This window comes from Arachis ipaensis, chromosome B9, assembly GCF_059453495.1.
Source record: "Arachis ipaensis isolate K30076 ecotype BB chromosome B9, ASM5945349v1, whole genome shotgun sequence".
Lineage (NCBI taxonomy): Eukaryota > Viridiplantae > Streptophyta > Magnoliopsida > Fabales > Fabaceae > Arachis > Arachis ipaensis.
The window spans coordinates 85,190,347-85,209,956 of record NC_142444.1 but is presented as its reverse complement, the minus strand read 5'-3'; the positions used below and the strand labels follow the sequence as shown (position 1 = coordinate 85,209,956).

The following is a 19,610-nucleotide window of genomic DNA, read 5'->3' as shown; positions in this document are numbered from 1 at the left end:
TCTAAATTTTTTGGTCATATTATATAATATATCAAAATTATCCTTACTTATTCAAATTAAAAGATTAATGACTAAACTTAATAAATACATAAAAAAATTTACATATAAATATATTTCAAGATAAATTCAATATAATCATTTTTAGATAAAAATATTTATTTTTTCCAAAAATACCCCTAATATCAAATTTTTTAATTTTCTTAAAAAATTAAATATAAATATATTATTACTTTTTTTACATTGAAATTTTTTTGAATTTACAAAAATATCTCTAATAATAAATTTATAAAAATACCCCTAATAACAAATATGTTCAATTAAAATTAACATGATCACAATTAAATTTACCAAAATATCTTTAATAACAATTATCACAATTAAATTAACACAAAATACTTATCTAAATTTTTAAAAATTCCATAATACATAATTCGTCACATAATTCATAATTGAACTTATACAAAACAAATCTCAACATTTCTAAATACATGTATTCAAAACTTAAAAACGACAATCTAATATAATCCATAAAAATTCAAAAATAGCAAGATTTAAATCAATTTCTTTAGAAATGGCAAAAATTTTCCTGTTAAAGTTGGAACACCATGTCGATCAGATTATGCTAAAATTTTAAAGTTTCTGTAGAAACCATTGCAGGGCAAACTCTAGCTACTATGTTGTCAGACCCAAAATGTAGACATTAATTAATCTACCAATACCAAAAAATCTGCCCCATGATACAGTAGCAGTCACTAGTTACCCTATTAACCATAACATGATGCAGTAAGTTAGTAACATCGATATATACAAAACAATAGTTTGTTTAGGCTAATAGTAAATAGAATAAGAACATCTAATTAACAAACTATACAATTATAATACAATTATACAATTATAAACGAAAAAACAAGTATTATATAAAAAATTGTACCTTAAGATTACATCCAGGGATCTTTTCATGAAGCATTTTTTTCAAATATTTTTCATAACCAGATTTGAATGTGCCATTGTCACACTTCCAAGAAGTAGTTACTGTAATACTGTCACTATCAGAATGTCATGCTTCCAGCTGCGCCACTCTGATAGCAAGATGCTTTACGACGACTACATATACTTAATAATAAAATTGGAGCCTTTGACTCGAAACCGTATCGTTGATTTCTTTGAAAAACCGAAGATACTTTTTTAAAACAAACATGCATTTATAACCAAAACTTAATCACATTACTCTCACACACACACACACGCACACGCACACGCACGCGCACGCGCACGCGCACGCGCACGCGCGCGCGCGCGCGCACACACACACACACGAGACTTCTTATACAAGTACTTACAATTATACATACATGCATTTCATTAAAAAACAGGAACACACACACACACACACACACACACACACACACACACACACACACACACACACACACACACACACACACACACACACACACACACACACACACACACACACGAGACTTCTTATACAAGTACTTACAATTATACATACATGCATTTCATTAAAAAACAGGATTCCTACCCCTCTTACAACAATATAATGTTAATGGCGAGGGAAAAATAATATCTAAACTAAAACATCAAATAAGTAAAATGCAATAAAACTCTTCGTAAGCTTCATCATTCGTTTCCTGAAAAGATAAAGCTGTAGGGGAGTGAGAACCTAACCACACGATCTCACCACAGAGATTCAGAATTGTCATAAGATAATTAAAGAGAAAACTATTTTCAAACTCAGTGATTATCGTTGTCTTATGAATCTTTTGAAAACGGACGGTTTAACCATCCTAAAATTCAAAACCTTTTAAAAAGAAGTCAGTTAACTATGCAAGTGCAAAACCTTTCTTTTTGTATAAGAAAATCTTAAAAAGTTTTCTAGACTGTATGAATGACTAATCTGTTCCAAGTATAGGTTCATTAAGTCTATGCTGAATCAGCTTGATTTCTCGTACTTAACTAAACCTCAATCAGGAACCAATCACTACCTCATGCCCATTCATGCAATCAATCAACACTTATCATCAATTCAGCACCAAAACTCAATCTCAGAAGTACCACACCAGAGCAAACACAGGCAATACAGGCAAGAAAACATAAGTATAGATAGCAGTTACAGCAAGTAGCTCAGATAGCAGTTAATGCCAGTTAAGCAATCAGGCAAACCAAAACAAATTCAAACTCAAACAAAGCATGCAAATGCATATGATGCATGTCTGCTCTATAGCTGATGAGGTCATTTGTTGGTTATATAGCCAAACCCGACTTGTCCGGTAGCTAATCTGAACACTATCTCTCTGTTGTGCATTAATACTATTAGAGGGAATACGTGCTCTGTCACCTTTAGAGGGATTATGTGCCCTGTCACCATTAGAGGGATTAGGTGCCCTATCACCCTTACATCCAGAGAGAAAACACAGACATACTTGTCATCAATCATCCTCAACCATGTTTCATTTATCATATTCATTCAATTTTATAATCAAACTCGGTTTTCTTCATTCTTCATCCTCATCTCTTTATCAGAGCAAGTGGACAACGCCACTACCTCTTACCTGGGGTCTCAATTCTTAATCAAATTTAATTTTATTTTCAAATTCATTTCTCAATATCATTCAATTCATTCAAAAAATCATACTTTTAAAATCAAATCTCATCATTCTTCATTCAAATTCAATCCTCATCATTCCTCATATTTCGTTCACTAATAATTCAAACTCAAAACATAATCTTTTTCTTAATAACTCAGAAATAAGTCATAAAATTCTTAAATCTCAATCTTTCTAAATAACCACTTTAAACGAAGTCTCTAATTTTTATAAAAATTAGGGCAGCAACTCCTCTAAAATTCGGACTATGCCACCCTTACGGGGCCCATCAAAACTATATTTTCCAACCCGTTCTCAACCAGCTTCAATATGAAACAATTATCAAATACCAAACCCTTTCTAATTTTTAACCAATTTCGATATCAGATCAGGCTCGATGTCGAACCATTTCAAAGTCAATTTATTTCTCTATTTCAATTTATTTCCAATAAATCAAACTCATTTTCAATATCAAAACAATTTTAAATCTCAAGAAAACTGATTTGGCAACCACCGATTTAACAAAATTAATCAATAACTCAAAATATTCGAATTTCTCAAATAACTAATAATTTCAACTAGACAAACAATTATAGTTATCTAGAGCAACTCCATCCAATCCATAAGACTCACGAAATCATAAAAGTATATATATTCCACTTCAATATCTGTTTATAACAATCCTGTAATATAAAATAAGTTTAAAAAAAAACTCCTATCTCAGTTAGACGAAACCCACAAAGCCAAAAGGGTCTAAAAATTCTTTTCTCTTGGCCCAAATTCAATGGCATCGAATCTGACCATTTTCCGTAATAGTGACAGCCATCAAGCACCATACACAATAGTAACTCAACCCTAAAACATTAACATCGCAAAATCCTCAATAAACTATAACAAAACGCTAACAGCGAGAGCTTCAAGACAAGAACAATTTACTCCAACGGTTGACTCTGATGACGTCCGTGTCATTTTTCCGGTGACTAGGCATGACGAGCAGCCCCCAGCAGCGGTTTAACAGCAGCAAGGGTGGCGGGGCCAGCCCTGCTTCTCACATGCAACATCACCAGCATTCACCACATTCAACCTTTCCTCCCAGCCCACCCAAAGGCGACGGCGACGACAGCCTAGCCGCAGTGGTAATGAAACGGTGGCGGTGTAGGCACGGCAGCGCGAACCAAACTCCTCCTTCGCATTTCTCTCTCTCTCTTCGTGAAGCCCATACACTGTGACAACAACAGTGGCGCTCCTCGCGACTTCATGGATGGCGATGGGCTTGAACGGTGGCACAGGCAGGACATGATGGCGGCGGCGTCTCCCTTCCCTTAGCCCCTGGCTCGTGTCCTCAGCAGCTCCCTCACGAAGTCACACTCTCTCTGCCCGATCTCTCTCTCTCTCTCATCATCGGCGTTGGCAGCAGCGGCGGGACGGCTCGACGGCAGCTCCAAGATAGATCGGCAGTAGCACAACAGTAAGTTAGGCTCGGCGGTGAGCTGTCTGTCCCTTCCTTTGCGATTATCTTTTCCGTGCATGTGTGAGCGCTGCTTTGGGTGTGTCTGTGTTTGTTAGTGGTGTGATTGTGTATCTGTGTATATTCATTGGGTGAGGGATGGGTTGAGTGGTAGTGAAGCTGAGTGGCGGTGATGTTTAAGGTAAAATTAGGGTGTTGATTTGGGAATTAGGGTTTGGGTAGAGTATTAATTTAAAACAAAATTTAATCCAATAATAATATCTATGAGAATACTATTTAATTATCAACTTAAAATTTATTTTCAAATAAATACTCTAATTCAATAATTAGAGATAATAAAAATCGATTTCTTTTATAATTATAGAATAAAGTTAAAAATCTAATTATTCAACTTAAATCATATAAAATTCTTATTATTATTCAATTACTAAAGTTTTAAATCATAAGTAAATTTATTATTTATTTTTTTTTGTAAAAATCCGGAGTCTTACATCTTACCCCACTTATAAAAATTTTCGTCTTCGAAAATTGCTTCAAAATCAAAGAGGTTCATATTAACTTCACTTTTTAAACACATTTAAGGAAGAAGCAAAAATATCTCAGTATATATACATATATACAATTTTTAAATACTTGGATTGTCGTATGGCATAGAGATACAAGCGTAGAAGTGTGATTGCAAAGTAAAAGTTACAAGGCAGGCTTAATGCAAAAGATAACATGGTTCAAACATGCGATGATAAAGCAAGGCAGCAAAAGGTTATAAAACAGGATGGGGTTAAAATGACATACTTAACATCCGCACACTAATTCACACCAACTTCAGAGCTTCAAATTTCCAAACTTTAACTTCTAATATTTCCTAATCCCCATGATATGTGTTACCTATTAGTTCTATTTCGCCTACGATATCTCGTTAGTGCTATGATGGTGACCAAACTGCTAGTTAGGAATTTCCTTAACAAGAATTGCGTTGTAAGTATAGCCCCAACTGACAATTACGGCCGACAATCAAAGTTTAGAATAAAGATTGTCACAATCTAAAACAAAATAACCGGGAGTTCTAAACCCCGTATCGTCTTCCCTCAGACTAGCAATTAGGTGTGCACACTGTTGATTGTGAAATAGGTGGAGTTTTCAAGCATGGAAATGGAATTTAAAAGAACTAAAGAATAAATGAACTAATAATGGATCAAAAGATAATTAATGCCAATGAGAAAAAAACAAGAACAAAACTAGTGAAAATGGAGTGCAATGTATAAAAGAGCCTTAAATGAGAATTAAGGAATTCTATCTTTGTCATAACCACAACTATGGCAATTACAATGAGTTAATCTCACTTCGTCAACCCCTAACATCAAGGATTAAGTCAAGCAAGCATAATTGACCTTAATCCACAAATCCTAGCTAACTTACTAATTAACTTAGTAAAAAGCTAGCGTTAGTGAAAACAAGAGCAACTAACAACCCAAAAATTACCACTAAATGTCAAACATTATGACTCTAGTATCTTAGGGATTTATTTCCTAAGCCAAGGAGTGAAAATCTACTCATTATCTATACTTGCAAACACTTGGTGGGCAATAAAGCAAATTGCAAAAGATAATGAAAACTATAACCAATCTTTGCTCAAAATCAACCATAGAAACTCAATCAAGCATATATATATCATAACGTAACAAAATCATCAACAAAAGACTCAAAAAATAAAAAATTAGATATATTAACAAAGTAACTACAACTATAAGAAAATATAGCAAGAGTAGTGTAATTAAAGAGAGAATTAATAAGTACTTACAATGAGACAAGTAAATATCTAAGATCAAAATTGTAAAGTGGCAATTTCTACTATAAACCCTAATAAAAACTAAGAGAGAATTGAGAGAATACCTAAGAAAACTAACCTAAAACTAACTAAAACTATCTACTATAGTGTGTAATGTGCTCTCCTTGATATGGAATATTTCCCCTTTGATATAGCCTTCCCATCTGCTTCAGAAACTCCAAAATTGGGCCAAGAGACTCCCAAAAAGATATACCCTTCATATGGCAATCTCCTCCTCTATACCACTATGATCATACTTCATGCTATAGTACATACCAACCAACATAGTCCTATGAAGACTACCCTCAACATTATCCTTAACCACAACACCCTCAAGCCTCACTACATCACCAAATACCTCCACGGGATCCACTTCCATATCTATCTCACAATCTACCTTATGAACCACCATCACTCCAACATCACTACTCTCATAATCACCTTGACCAACTACTTCTATATACACCACCTCAATATCCTCACCCTTATGAACCAACCCCTATTTATGAAGACTTTCTTCCATATGATGAGCCTTCTATTACACCACGACCTCCCTTGGATGATAATGAGTAACAAGAATCGATAAAGTGTCATGAATCCATCATGGCTAGCTTGGCTGAAGTCTTAGCCCGCTTAGACTCGCCACATTCATGCGACAACCAAAGCAATTTCGTGGATGAATGTGAAAACCAACCGCAATTGAAGAGTGCGGAATAAGGAAAGGTTTGGAACCTCAAGTGGAAGATGAAGAGTTGAAGCATGATTCGCCACAAGTGAAAGAAGTTAAGATTATTGAAGTTGAAGAAGTGGTTGAAGAATTGGGGAGGATTAAACAAGAAGTGGAGGTGATCAAAGAGGAGCATAAGGGAGTGGAAATTTCAAGGCTGTGGGAAGTCTCCCTTCCTAAGCAACCATCCGATACACCATTTAAGTGGGTAACAATCTCATCCATTAACTTTATTAGCCCACATGAATATGCTTTGTTGGAAACGGATGGTCAACTTAGGATCCTTTGTGGAATGCTAAGTGAGAAAGAGATCAATGTTGGGTGGCATGGTGGATTAAGGCTAACTAGGGTTGAACCCTCAAGATTTGAGTCCAAATGGCGGTACAAGGCACAATTGAACAAATTTCAAAGGAGGATTTGGAGCCTTGGTGAGAATTCAAGAGTTTGGTCACACCATTGGAAGCTTGAAGATCAACAAGGAAGGGTGTCGACCAATAAGATTTGGGATCCCGGAGGCTATTGGAAATGCAAACATTGGTAGGGATTCAAAGAAGAATTCAAGCACAAGACACCATAGCAAGGGCATCCCTAATTGTCCAACATAAGGACAATAAACAAAAGTGTTAGGTGGGAGACACCCCACCATGGTAACATCTTTCTATCCTCCCTTTGTGTATAGCTTTAATTCATTGCATTTTGTTTCTTTTAGCTACCTTATGATTAGTTTAGTTTTGAGCTTAGTTAGATTAATTTTTTGTGTGGATCATGTTTTTGGGAAATTCCGAGTGTTTTGGGGTTGAACCCTTTGTTTAGATTAAGTTTGGTACCTTAGAGTTGATTTTTTTTTTTGGAAATAGAGCATGTGTGGGCGCACCCACCTATGCGTACGCATACAACCCCAATTTCTGCACCTTGTGTGGATGCACCCAGCTGTGCGTACACACACTCATTTGCACCCACTCTGCGGGAGCGCTCTCACACACTTGTGCGTCGAACCCCAGCTTTTTACCCTCTCTGTGCATCCGCACGCCTATGTGTGCACGCACACATGATCCTTTTGTTAAAAAAAATTGCCTTTTTGTGCATAGGCACATGCCTGTGCATACGCACACTTTCAATTTACCTCCCTGCCTAGTGGGTGAGAACACATAAGTGAGTACACACATTTCTTTTTAAATTTGCTTGTCACGCATACGCGTCACCTTCTATTTTCACCCAATCATGCGTACGCCTGCCAGACGCGTATGCGTCACTCTCCATTTGCATAAGTCTCACGTACGCGTGACCTCCCCTGTTTCACATACTCTCATTTTCTTCTCTTCTCTCCATTTCTTTTCTTCTTTTCTCTTCTCTTCTCCCCTTTCCTTCTTTCCACCATCATCCACCACTACCATTTCCATTAGTTAGTTAGTTAATTAGTTAGTAGTTAGTAAGCTTAATTTTCTGTTTTAGGTGATAAGTGTTGGATTATTGGTTTGATATACTTTCTCTTGATGCTGAAATTATTCATTGTTGAATTCCTTTATTGAGGCTATACTTTATTACTTGCTATTGAATTTTGAATGTTGAATATTTGTACATACCAAGTGCTCATAACATTGCCTTTGAGAATGTCTTTGGACTTAAAAATTGCATGTTTTGGCCACCATGTGATTTGATTCCATTATCTATTATTAGGCAATTGTATGTAGTTGATGCATTTTTTGTTAGGTGCTGCATGATTATGGTTGATTTTTATTTATGTCACCAAGTTGATGCATTGAAATTGAGGAATTGTGAAATTGGATCACAAGCTTACCTAGTGATATTTTTTGAGCTTTTTAAGCTTTGCGGACCATGCTTGCTATGTGATTGATCTCTCTTTTTCTAAGTTGCATAGCAACCATGTCTCCCACTTCATGTCAATTAAGCATTACAAACAAACTTCAAGGTGTGTCATTTTTTGATGTGCGAGTTCCATATTTCATTTAGTTCATTAAAGTCTCTTGCACATCAACCAATTTCCATTCTTTATCCGTTTTACAATTGCTTGATTCTTGGTTGAATACTTTTTTGCTCCTTTATTACTTGTTTGTTTATCTTAACCTACAAGTTTCTTTTTAAGTATCTCAAGCACAATAGAATGAGTGAAGTGCATGCTTCTTTAGTGTGATTGTGACATACCTTTCTATGCTAGTGTGTGTGTTCTAAACCGCGCGCAACTTAGAATTCACACACTTATTTTTATCAATGTCACAAACTGATTCACTCACTTCATTTTAGTGCTTCTTACCACATTACAACAATCTACGCTTCCTTAATTTTGTATTTTCTCATCTTACGGTGTTATTTTCTATTTCTCATAGATGATTCATCATAAGCAATAAGGGAAGCGGAAGAAAGAACATGTAGCAGCCGGTTGATCCACCAGCTGAAGGTGGCAATCCATATCATCACCATACCCCCTTGCTCACCTTTGAATGTACGGAGGACCATGAAAACCTTTAAGTGTGGGGAGATTGTCACCGATCGGCAATCTTGGGTGACAAATTCTAATCCCAAACACTTTCACATATTTTTTTGAATTCTTAGTTGCATTTTCTTTCTTAGTTTGTATATATTTTAGAGATCTATTTGCATTTTTCCTAGTTTATTGCATTTTCACTTATATATACATATATAATAAGCTTAGTTAAAATAATAAAATTTTCCAAGAAAAGTATTTTTAATAGGGCATTGATATCCTAATTAATTTGAGTTGATATTTGTTTTATTGAAACTTTCTTGAATTATATATTGTGGAATATATTTTTGAGCTAAGAACACATAAGAATGTGAGTTTTGAGCCTAATTGTGTGGTTACACTATATTAATCACTATTTTCATTCTTGTGTGTGTTATTCTCTTTTTATGATTGCAATATTTGATTTGTTTGATTCTTTATGTCAATTGTTTAATGTATATATGCATTTATATGATTGAGGCCATCATTTCATTAAGCTCACTTAACCAAATAGCCTACCCTTTTGTCTTCCTTTGTTAACTATTTTTGAGCCTATATGATGTCCAGAATTCACTCCCCATATAAAATGAATCTGTTCTTTGGTAAGCGCACCAAAAATATCATCAAGTAATAACCCACTAGGAGTGGGGTCGAATCCATAGAGATTGGTAGATTTGAGCAATTTTAATCAATGGGTGAATTAGTCAAGCTGAGTAATATAGATTGTGATTGCAGAATTTTAAATGAGCAGAATTGTAAATGACTCAAAAATAAAGAGAAGCAGTAAAGTCCAGAAAAGTAAATGGTAAGAATGTAAAGTGCTGAATCATAAATGACTGAATTATAAATGGGAATGGGAAATAATAGAATGTAAAGAAAGCTATAAAGAATGTGGAAGATAAGAATAGGGGAAATTCATTGGGATTAGGAGATGTTGCTCTCTTTGGATTAAATCCAGCTCATCTCATCTTCAATCATGCAACTCATTGACCTCTTGGCAATCATGATTGATTGAATCCCAATCCCTTAGTGATTCAATCTCTCAAATCCTAATAATCAGCCAATTCCTTGGTCTAATTGCTCATGAAGAGAGATATGTTTGGTCCCTAATTATACCACACATTCTCATAGATCCAAATAGTGGGTGGATTATATGTCACCTATCCAATCACCAAAACCCAGATCTACTCAATTGTGAGAAGGGATTTCAAGCATAGTTTCATGTTTCCTTTTTCAAGGTTCCCATGAAACCCATTTTGCATTCAACCTCTTTTCCAAGATGATTGAACACTAGCATTAAAACGAAATTCCTTCTAGCAAATCAAAGAGAAGATGAAGAGAAGAAGAGATTCACTATCATTAATCCATCAAGTATAACAGAGCTCTCTCTCCCAATGAGAGGGAATTCAGCTACTCATAGCTCAGAGAAAAGTACAAGAGATGAAAGAGATAAAGTGTAAAGTAAAACTAAACTTGTCAATGCCAACTAACCAACTACTCAGCAACCCCTTTCTCAGTACTTTCAGGGGTTATTTATACTACTCCTATCACTAAAATTAAGAAAATACAAAAGAGAAAAGAAAATTACAGCTGGAGGGAAGGAAAACTCAATAAACGTGACTCCCCAGGCTTGGCGTGTGGCTGGCGTTTGAGTGGCGTGCCACGCCTAGCTGCTAAGTTTGGCTTGGCGCGCCACGCCCAGCTCCTCAAGTGGCACGCCCTTTGAATCACCCTCCTTGGCGTGCCATGCCTTGGAGCCCAAGTGGCACGCCCAGGGTCTTTTCAACAATTAGTTAGCCTGGCGTGCCACGCCTTCGAGCCTAAGTGGCACGCCCAGGGTCTTCTTCTTACTCCTCCCCTTCTGGAAATTTAAACTGGTGTGGCACGCCCATTGGGTGCTTCATCTTCCTCTCTGAAACTTTGAACTGGCGTGGGACGCCCAGGGTCTGGCGTGCCACGCCCATTGTGTGTGCACCATTTTCCTCTTTGGAACTTTGAACTAGCGTGGGACGCCCAGGGTCTGGCGTGCCACGCTCTGTGTGCGTGCTTGGTTCCTTGGTTGGTGTGCCACGCCCAGAATTCAAGTGGCATTCCTATGGTCTTCTTCTTGTTGAGTGATGAGGCTGGCGTGCCACGCCTTCGACACCAAGTGGCACGCCCAAGTGAGTGATTAAGCACTGGCATGCTACGCCTGAGATTCAAGTGGCACGCCCAAGTCAAGGATGATAGCTGGCGTGCCACGCCGTTGATACCAAGTGGCACGCCCAAATGTTTGGACCTTCACCTCCTTTTCTGGAAACTTGTACTAGGGTGCCACGCTTTGGTGTTCAAGTGGCACGCCCATAATGGTGTGACTCCTTCAAGCCTGGCGTGCCACGCCTAGGTCCTCAAGTGGCACTTCCAAGTTTTGATTTAGAGTTGGCGTGCCACGCCTTCGATACCAAGTTGCACGCCCAAGTGTTTGTCCCCTTCTGGCGTGCCACGCCCAAGTGTTCAAGTTGCACGCCCTTGGTGTATGATGGGGTTGGCGTGCCACGCTCAGCCTGGCATGCCACGCCCCCTTTTGTGGCCTTCAACTTTGCTCTCTAGAGAATGTAACTGGCGTGCCATGCCTGACTCTTGGCGTGCCACACCCATATACTTTCATGGCATTCGTTCCAAGTGGCACGCCCAACTACACACGCCCAGCCTTTTTTTTGTTGTTTTCTTCCCTTTTTGTTGCTCTTTTCACCTGAAATTCAACACAAACTCATTTCAAAGAAATGTACCATAATATTTATCATTTGGTTCTTGAAATTGCATTGATTCAATGAGATTATGCTTTTTTTATTGTCCTTTTAGATAAGAAAAAGGGGTAGATGATGCAAGTCATCACTATACTAATCCCTTTTTATTCCTAATTTTAGCACGTCACTATTCCTAAGTGAAAAACAATAAATGTCTTTAATTTGGATCTTTGATTAGCTTAGGCTAGTGAGAGTGTGTATCATCTAAGTGTGGAGGAAGTTTGGGAACATTGGTTGAGACAAAATATATTTTTGTATTTTTGTTGAAGATCTTGGGAATTGGGTACATACTCATGCATTAAATGCTTAAACCATATGCATTGACACTTTTGTATATATTTTTTATTGAAAAAAAGTGAAAAATAAAGAAAAAGAAAGCAATTAAAAGGGGACAAATGTTAACCCCAAGTAATAAAAATAATGCATATGACTTGTGATTAAAAAGAGAATGCACGAGTGTGTGTGAAAAAGTGAGGAATGGGTAGTTAGGTTTGAAATTGAATTGTATAGGTTGTTATATGTATTAGGTGAGAGTTTAACTTAATTAAGGATTCAAATTTCAAGCTCACTTGACCATATGCATCCTTACCTTGACCCTAACCTCATTACAACCTATGGATAAGTCCTCATGATACTTGTATGCATTCATTGAATAATTGTTGATTGTTAGATGAAAAACAAATCTTGGAAAGCATTATTAGAGGAGAAATGAGTGGATCAACCCCAAACACTTGAGCGAATAGAGCGTATACACATCCGATGAGGGGTTCGATTGCTCAATTCTATGTTTCACATGGTTATTATTTCCCTTCTTGCAAGTTATTAAATTTTTTTCAATAACTCAATTCAATTTTGGATTTGACTTGGTTGTGATTGCCTTAGCCCTTATGTTCATATATGTATTCTTGGAAATTGATTTATTTTGACCAAGTAGTCACATCCATTTAGATAGATTGCATATAGGTAGTTTACTTGCATTGAATAAATATTGGTACCCCTTTCTTGTTTCTTTCTTGAGTTTAGCATGAGTACATGCTATTGTTTAAGCGTGGGGATGTGATAAATCCACATTTCATGGTATTTATTCGCTTTAATTGGGTGAATTTTATCAACTTTTTCTGCATTTATTCAATGAAATAGCATAGTTTTGTGAATTCTTCCTAATTTGCACTTAAGAATGAAAACATGCTTTTTAGGCCTTTAATTTGCTAAATTTAATTCACTTTAATTCCATTCAATGCCTTGATGTGTTTGTTGAGCGATTTCAGGTTTATAAGGTAAAGATTGGATTGAAGAAGTGAAGAAAAAGTATGTAAAAGTGGAGAATTCACGAAGAAATGAAGTTTGAAAATCTGCCCAGTTCTGCGTACGCGTGACCAGAGATTTTGTCAAGCGATGCGTACGCATGACCCACACGTATACGTGACACTCAACACGTGCCTTCATTTAATGCAATACGCTGGGGGTGATTTCTGGGCTTCCAAAACCCAATCTAACTCATTTCTGAAGCTATTTCAAGCCTAATTCAAGAGGGAACAAAGGGGAGAGCAATTAGGATAGTTTAGTATCATGCTTTAGGATATTTTCTAGAGAGAGATGCTCCCCATTCTCTCTAGAATTTAGGGTTGTTAGTTTAATTTCTCTTTAATTTCTCTCTTTAATTCTTGTTTTAGTGTAGTTTCATTTACTTTTCCTTGTTTAATTGCCTTAATACTCTTAGTTCTTCTTGTTAATTTCTCTTTTATGTCACTTTTTAGTTTATGAACACTTTTGTTAATTTCAATTTCTATTTGATGCAATGTGATATTTTTATGTTTATTGATGTTTAATTGAGCTGTTATTATTATTTTCTTGCATTTGGTAGCTTTAGATTTTATTATTATTGTAATTAAATATGCTTTTATTTTCATGCAAACCAAGTGTTTGATAAAATGCTTGGGTTAGTTTTAGTATAGTTTTTCTCACTCTTGACTTAGAATTGAGGACTTAAGTATCCTTGAGTCATTGATGTCCATTCTTGATTGATATATTAGGGTACTTAGTTGATTTGGTTTCCATTAACGCTAGTCTTTCACTAAGTTAATTAGTGAGTTAGCTAAGACTTGTGGATTGAGATCAATTATGCCTATTTGACTTATCCTCGATGTTAGGGTTGACTAAGTAGGATTAACTCTTCATAATCATCTATGTTTGTGGTCAATGGCTAAGACAGGTAACCTTAACTCTCACTCCTTGCCAAGAGGTTTCTTAGCACTTGAATTTTTCTTTCTTTTGATTAATTGCCTTGAGTTTGATTCCTTTTGATATTCAGTTAATGTTCATTTCTTTAATTCCTTACTATTTACATTACTTGCCTCTTTCTATCAGACCCCCTTATCTCATAGCCAATAATTGAACACTCAATTCTAATTCCTAATGAGAACGACCCGGGATTTCACACTTCTGATTATTTGATTTGAATTGTGACAAATTCTTATTTTAAACTTTGATGTAAGGATCCATTGCCGTTTGGACTATACTTGCAACGGAAGTTATTTTTGTGAATTCTGAATCGGCATAAATCCTCTTCATCACTACTATCAAGAGGAATTCCATCTAGTGGGACCTCATTTCGGTCCTCAGCTTGATGCACCACCAGAGCCTCAACCATATTCCCTTCCTGTTGATTCATTGGCAGCACAGTTCGACCCCTTGAGAAAGGTACTTGCTCTGGCGAGGGCCGTCAGACTTTTGACTAGTTCATCTGAGGAGGAGGATTTTGAGGACGACTCTATATGTGAGACTTAGACTGCAGTAGAGGAGGTTTCCGATTCTTCCCGAGTGGTGGAGCTACATGAGATTACTCAGATGCTGTGCTCGATGACCTTGTGATAATGGTAGTAGACTGTGTTTTTCGTTGAAGATAACCATGGATGGGAGCATGTTTGGATGCTAAATTTTGTTCCGCTCCCTTTTGTAATATTTTTTGAGGGGTAGGATTTCACTGTCCTTAGGTTAGTTTGGGCACCAGACTAGAGATTGCCATGTAGGTTAGGTTTTAGGTATCATATGTATTGTGTGTGTGTGTGTGTGTGTGTGTGTGTGTGTATAAGTCTATTAGGTACTAACTTCTAGATTACATATCTGATTTTGATTATCTGTTATGACTTATCTATTCTTTATTGATATATAAACTAAGCGCTTGAGGCATCTATGTATGATATCTATTTTATTATATATTCTGCTATATAAATGTATGCATTTATTTATATATGTTCTTAATCGCAAATACAATGTTATAAAACTTGGCTAACTTATGAGATTCCAATAGTGCGACAGGCTCATATTTATATACGTAATACAAAGTCTATAATGGTGATGCCTGACGATTGGCAGTAGTTGCCTAGATATGCCAAAAAGTTAGGTCATTAAAATTATACTATATACACATACAGTACTATTAACTTATATGGGAACTATTTACAAATACATTTTTTCGTGAAATTTATTTTTTCTGTCGATGAAATTAATTCTCGATAAAAAACAATTTGGTACTTTCATAATGCACAAATCAACAAATTTTCTCAAGTAAAACCCCTTTTTGGCTTTTATCTTTTTTCAATTTAGAAAACTCACACCTTAATGATTAAAAAATGACAATCTGCCACTTATCATTCCTTTTCATTAAACCCATGAGCTCCTTTATGGGAATTTTCACTACAAAAAAGGGTTAAAACAGCGGTTATTTTGGGGAATTACGACGGTTAGAACCGCCATTATGACCAAAACTGGCGCCTCCAAGAAACGCCGTTATTCTGGGCACCATTCTGGTTATTACGATGGTTTTCAGAAAACTGTCATAACCTGTGGATGATACGACAGTTTTTTGAGGGTTAAAATGGCGGTTTGTAACCGCCATTATTTCTGGATAAAATGGCAGTTTTTTAACAGTCGCCGTTTTTACCAGGATGTTGTGGCATTGGTGCACGAAATTGTGATCATCAACAATGGCGCCAAAGGACTTGGAGCTCTCAAGTGTGAATCACACTTTGTCACAATTCCGCACAACTAACCAGCAAGTGCACTGGAATAAACCTTACGTGAGTGAGGGTCGATCCCACGGAGATTGTCGGCTTGAAGCAAGCTATGGTCATCTTGTAAATCTCAGTCAGGCGGATTCAAATGATTATGGAGTTTAAGGTGATGAAAATAAACATAAAATAAAGATAGAGATACTTATGTAATTCATTGGTGGATTTTAGATAAGCGTATGAAGATGCTTTGTTTCCCTTGAACCTCTGCTTTCCTATTGCCTTCTTCCAATCATTCATACTCCTTTCCATGGCAAGATTTATGTTGGGCATCACCGTTGTCAATGGCTACATCCCGTCCTCTCAGTGAAAATGTTCCTGATGCTCTGTCACAACATCGGCTAATCAGCTGTCAGTTCTCGATCATGTTGGAATAGGATCCATTGATCCTTCTGCGTCTGTCACATGCCCCACAATCGCAAGTTTGAAGCTCGTCACAGTTATCCCTTCCCAGATCCTACTCAGAATACCACAGACAAGGTTTAGACTTTCCGGATCACAGGAATGGCTGCCATTCATTCTAGCCTATACCACGAAGGTTCCAATCTTAGATTAGAAACCCAAGTGATACACACTCAATCGATGGTAGAACGGAGGTGGTTGTCAGGCACACGTTCATAGGTGAGAATGATGATGAGTGTCACGGATCATCACATTCATCAAGTTGAAGAACAAGTGATATCTTAGAGAAGAAGTAGGCGTGAATTGAATAGAAAAACAGTAGAGAGAGGCATAAGGTTTATGCTTGACCCTAGGTCACACAGAGCCTTCTCAAAGGTCATGGTGCCTATGGTACAAGAGATTGAGAACTTTCCAGGGTCCTGTCTCTTTTGAGGTAATCTCTGCCTAGTCAAGTCATCCAGTTTTTTGATGAGCAATGGAGGTTCATTCTCCCAAATCTCATTACCAAATAACTTGGCATTTAGCTTCATGATTGCTCCAAGGTACTTAGCAACTTGCTCTTCAGTGACATCTTCATCCTCTTCAGAGGAAGAATACTCATCAGAGCTTATGAAAGGCAGAAGTAAATTCAATAGAATCTCTATGGTCTCGGAATGAGCCTCAGATTCCCATGGTTCCTCATTAGGGAACTCCTTAGAGGTCAGTGGACTTCCATTGAGGTCTTCCTCAGTGGAGATCACTGCCTCTTCCTCCTCTCTAAGTTCGGCCATGTGAGATGTGGTTATGGCCTTGCACTCTCTTTTTGGATTCTCTTCTGTATTGCTTGGAAGAGTGCTAGGAGGGAGTTCAGTAATTTTCTTACTCAGCTGACCCAATTGTGCCTCCAAATTTCTAATGGAGGACCTTGTTTCAGTCATGAAACTTTGAGTGGTTTTGATTAGATCAGAGACAATGGTTGTTAAGTCAGAGAGATTTTGCTTAGAATTATCTGTCTGTTGCTGAGAAGATGATGGAAAAGGCTTGCTATTGCTAAACCTGTTTCTTCCACCATTATTGTTGTTGAAACTTTGTTGAGGTCTCTGTTGATCCTTCCATGAGAGATTTGGATGATTTCTCCATGAAGGATTATAGGTGTTTCCATAGGATTCTCCCATGTAATTCACCTCTTCCATTGCTGGGTTCTCAGGATCATAAGCTTCTTCTTCAGAGGAAGCTTCCTTAGTACTGCCTGTTGCTGCTTGCATTCTAGACAGACTCTGAGAAATTATATTGACTTGCTGAGTCAATATTTTATTCTGAGCCAATATGGCATTCAGAGTATCAATCTCAAGAACTCCTTTCTTCTGATTTGTCCCATTATTCACAGGATTCCTTTCAGAAGTGTACATGAATTGGTTATTTGCAACCATTTCAATGAGTTCTTGAGCTTCTGCAGGCGTCTTCTTCAGATGAAGAAATCCTCCAGCAGAGCTATCCAATGATATCTTAGATAGTTCAGATAGACCATCATAGAAGATTCCTATGATGCTCCATTCTGAAAGCATGTCAGAAGGGCACCTTCTGATCAATTGCTTGTATCTCTCCCAAGCTTCATAGAGGGACTCACCATCCTTCTGTCTAAAGGTTTGGACTTCCACTCTAAGCTTACTCAATTTTTGAGGTGGAAAGAACTTTGCCAAGAAGGCATTGACTAGCTTTTCCCAAGAGTTCAGGCTTTTCTTAGGTTGTGAATCCAACCATGTTCTAGCTCTGTCTCTTACAGCAAAAGAAAAGAGCATAAGTCTATAGACTTCAGGGTCAACCCCATTGGTCTTGACAGTGTCACAGCTTTGCAGGAATTCAGCTAAGAACTGATGAGGATCTTCCAATGAAAGTCCATGAAACTTGCAATTCTGTTGTATTAGAGAAACTAATTGAGGCTTAAGCTCAAAGTTGTTTGCTCCAATGGCAGGGATAGAGATGCTTCTCCCATAGAAATTAGGAGTAGGTGTAGTAAAGTCACCAAGCACCTTCCTTGCATTGTTGGCATTGTTGTTTTCGGCTGCCATGGTTTCTTCTTCTTTGAAGAGCTCTGTTAGGCCCTCTAAAGAGAATTGTTCTTTAGCTTCTCTTAGCTTTCTCTTCAAGGTCCTTTCAGGTTCAGGATCAGCTTGAACAAGTATGCCTTTATCTTTGTTCCTGCTCATATGAAAGAGAAGAGAACAAGAAAGTAGGGAATCCTCGATGTCACAGTATAGAGATTTCTTGAGGTGTCAGAGGAAAAGAAGAATAGAAGGAGGAGGTAGATGGAGGAGAATTCGAACATATAAAGAAGGATAGAGTTCGAATTGCACCTTGAAGAGGAGTGTTAGTCCCTTAAATAGAAGGATGTGAAAAGAGGGGAAGAATTTTCAAAAATAAATTAAAAAGATTTTGAAATAATTAAAAAGAAATTTGAAAATTTGATTGAGATTTTTGAAAACTAAGATTGGGAAAGAAATAAAGTGATTTTTGAAAAAGATTTTGAAATTAGAAAAAGATTTGATTGAAAAAATTAATTTTGAAAAAGATGTGATTGAAAAGATATGTTTGAAAAGATATGATTGAAAATCAATTTAGAAAAAGAAAATTTTTAAAATTAAAGTTGATTACTTGACTATCAAGAAATTAGAAGATATGATTTTAAAATTTAAAGTTTGATCCTTTCTTAATAGGCAAGTAACAACTTGAAAATTTTGAAGTAAATCTTTAATTGAAGCAAGGATTTTTGAAAATAGTAAAAATAAATATAAAATGGAAAGAAATTGTTTTTGAAAGAGATATGATTGAAAAGATATGATTTGAAAAAGATTTGATTTTGAAAAATTATAAAAACTTGAAAAAAATGTGAATTAAAAACAAAATCTTCCCTCTAGTGTCATCCTGGCGTTAAACGCCCAGAATGGTGCCCATTCTGGCGTTTAACGCCCAAAACTCTACCTTTTTGGGCGTTAAACGCCCAGCCAGGTACTCTGGCTGGCGTTTAAACGCCAGTTTTCCTTCTTCACTGGGCGTTTTGAACGCCCAGCTTTTTCTGTTTGATTCCTCTGCTGAATGTTCTGAATCTTCAATTCTTTGTATTATTGACTTAAAAAGACAGTTTTGAAAATATTTTTGAATTTTTGATGATGAGAAACAATAAAAATGCAACTAAGATCAAATAAATAATACATGTAAGACACTAAACTTAAAAGTTTGTATACTAAGGACTATAACAATGTAAAAA

At 36.7% G+C, this 19,610-nt stretch overlaps 1 non-coding gene across 1 annotated transcript; it reads left to right on the top strand.

Annotated features, from left to right (window-relative positions):
• The first annotated feature begins 17,904 nt into the window (after positions 1-17,904).
• Positions 17,905-18,012, top strand: LOC148545298 (small nucleolar RNA R71). The gene has a single exon (XR_015902051.1). It is a non-coding gene; the product is annotated as a small nucleolar RNA R71 (small nucleolar RNA).
• The last annotated feature ends 1,598 nt before the right edge of the window (positions 18,013-19,610 follow it).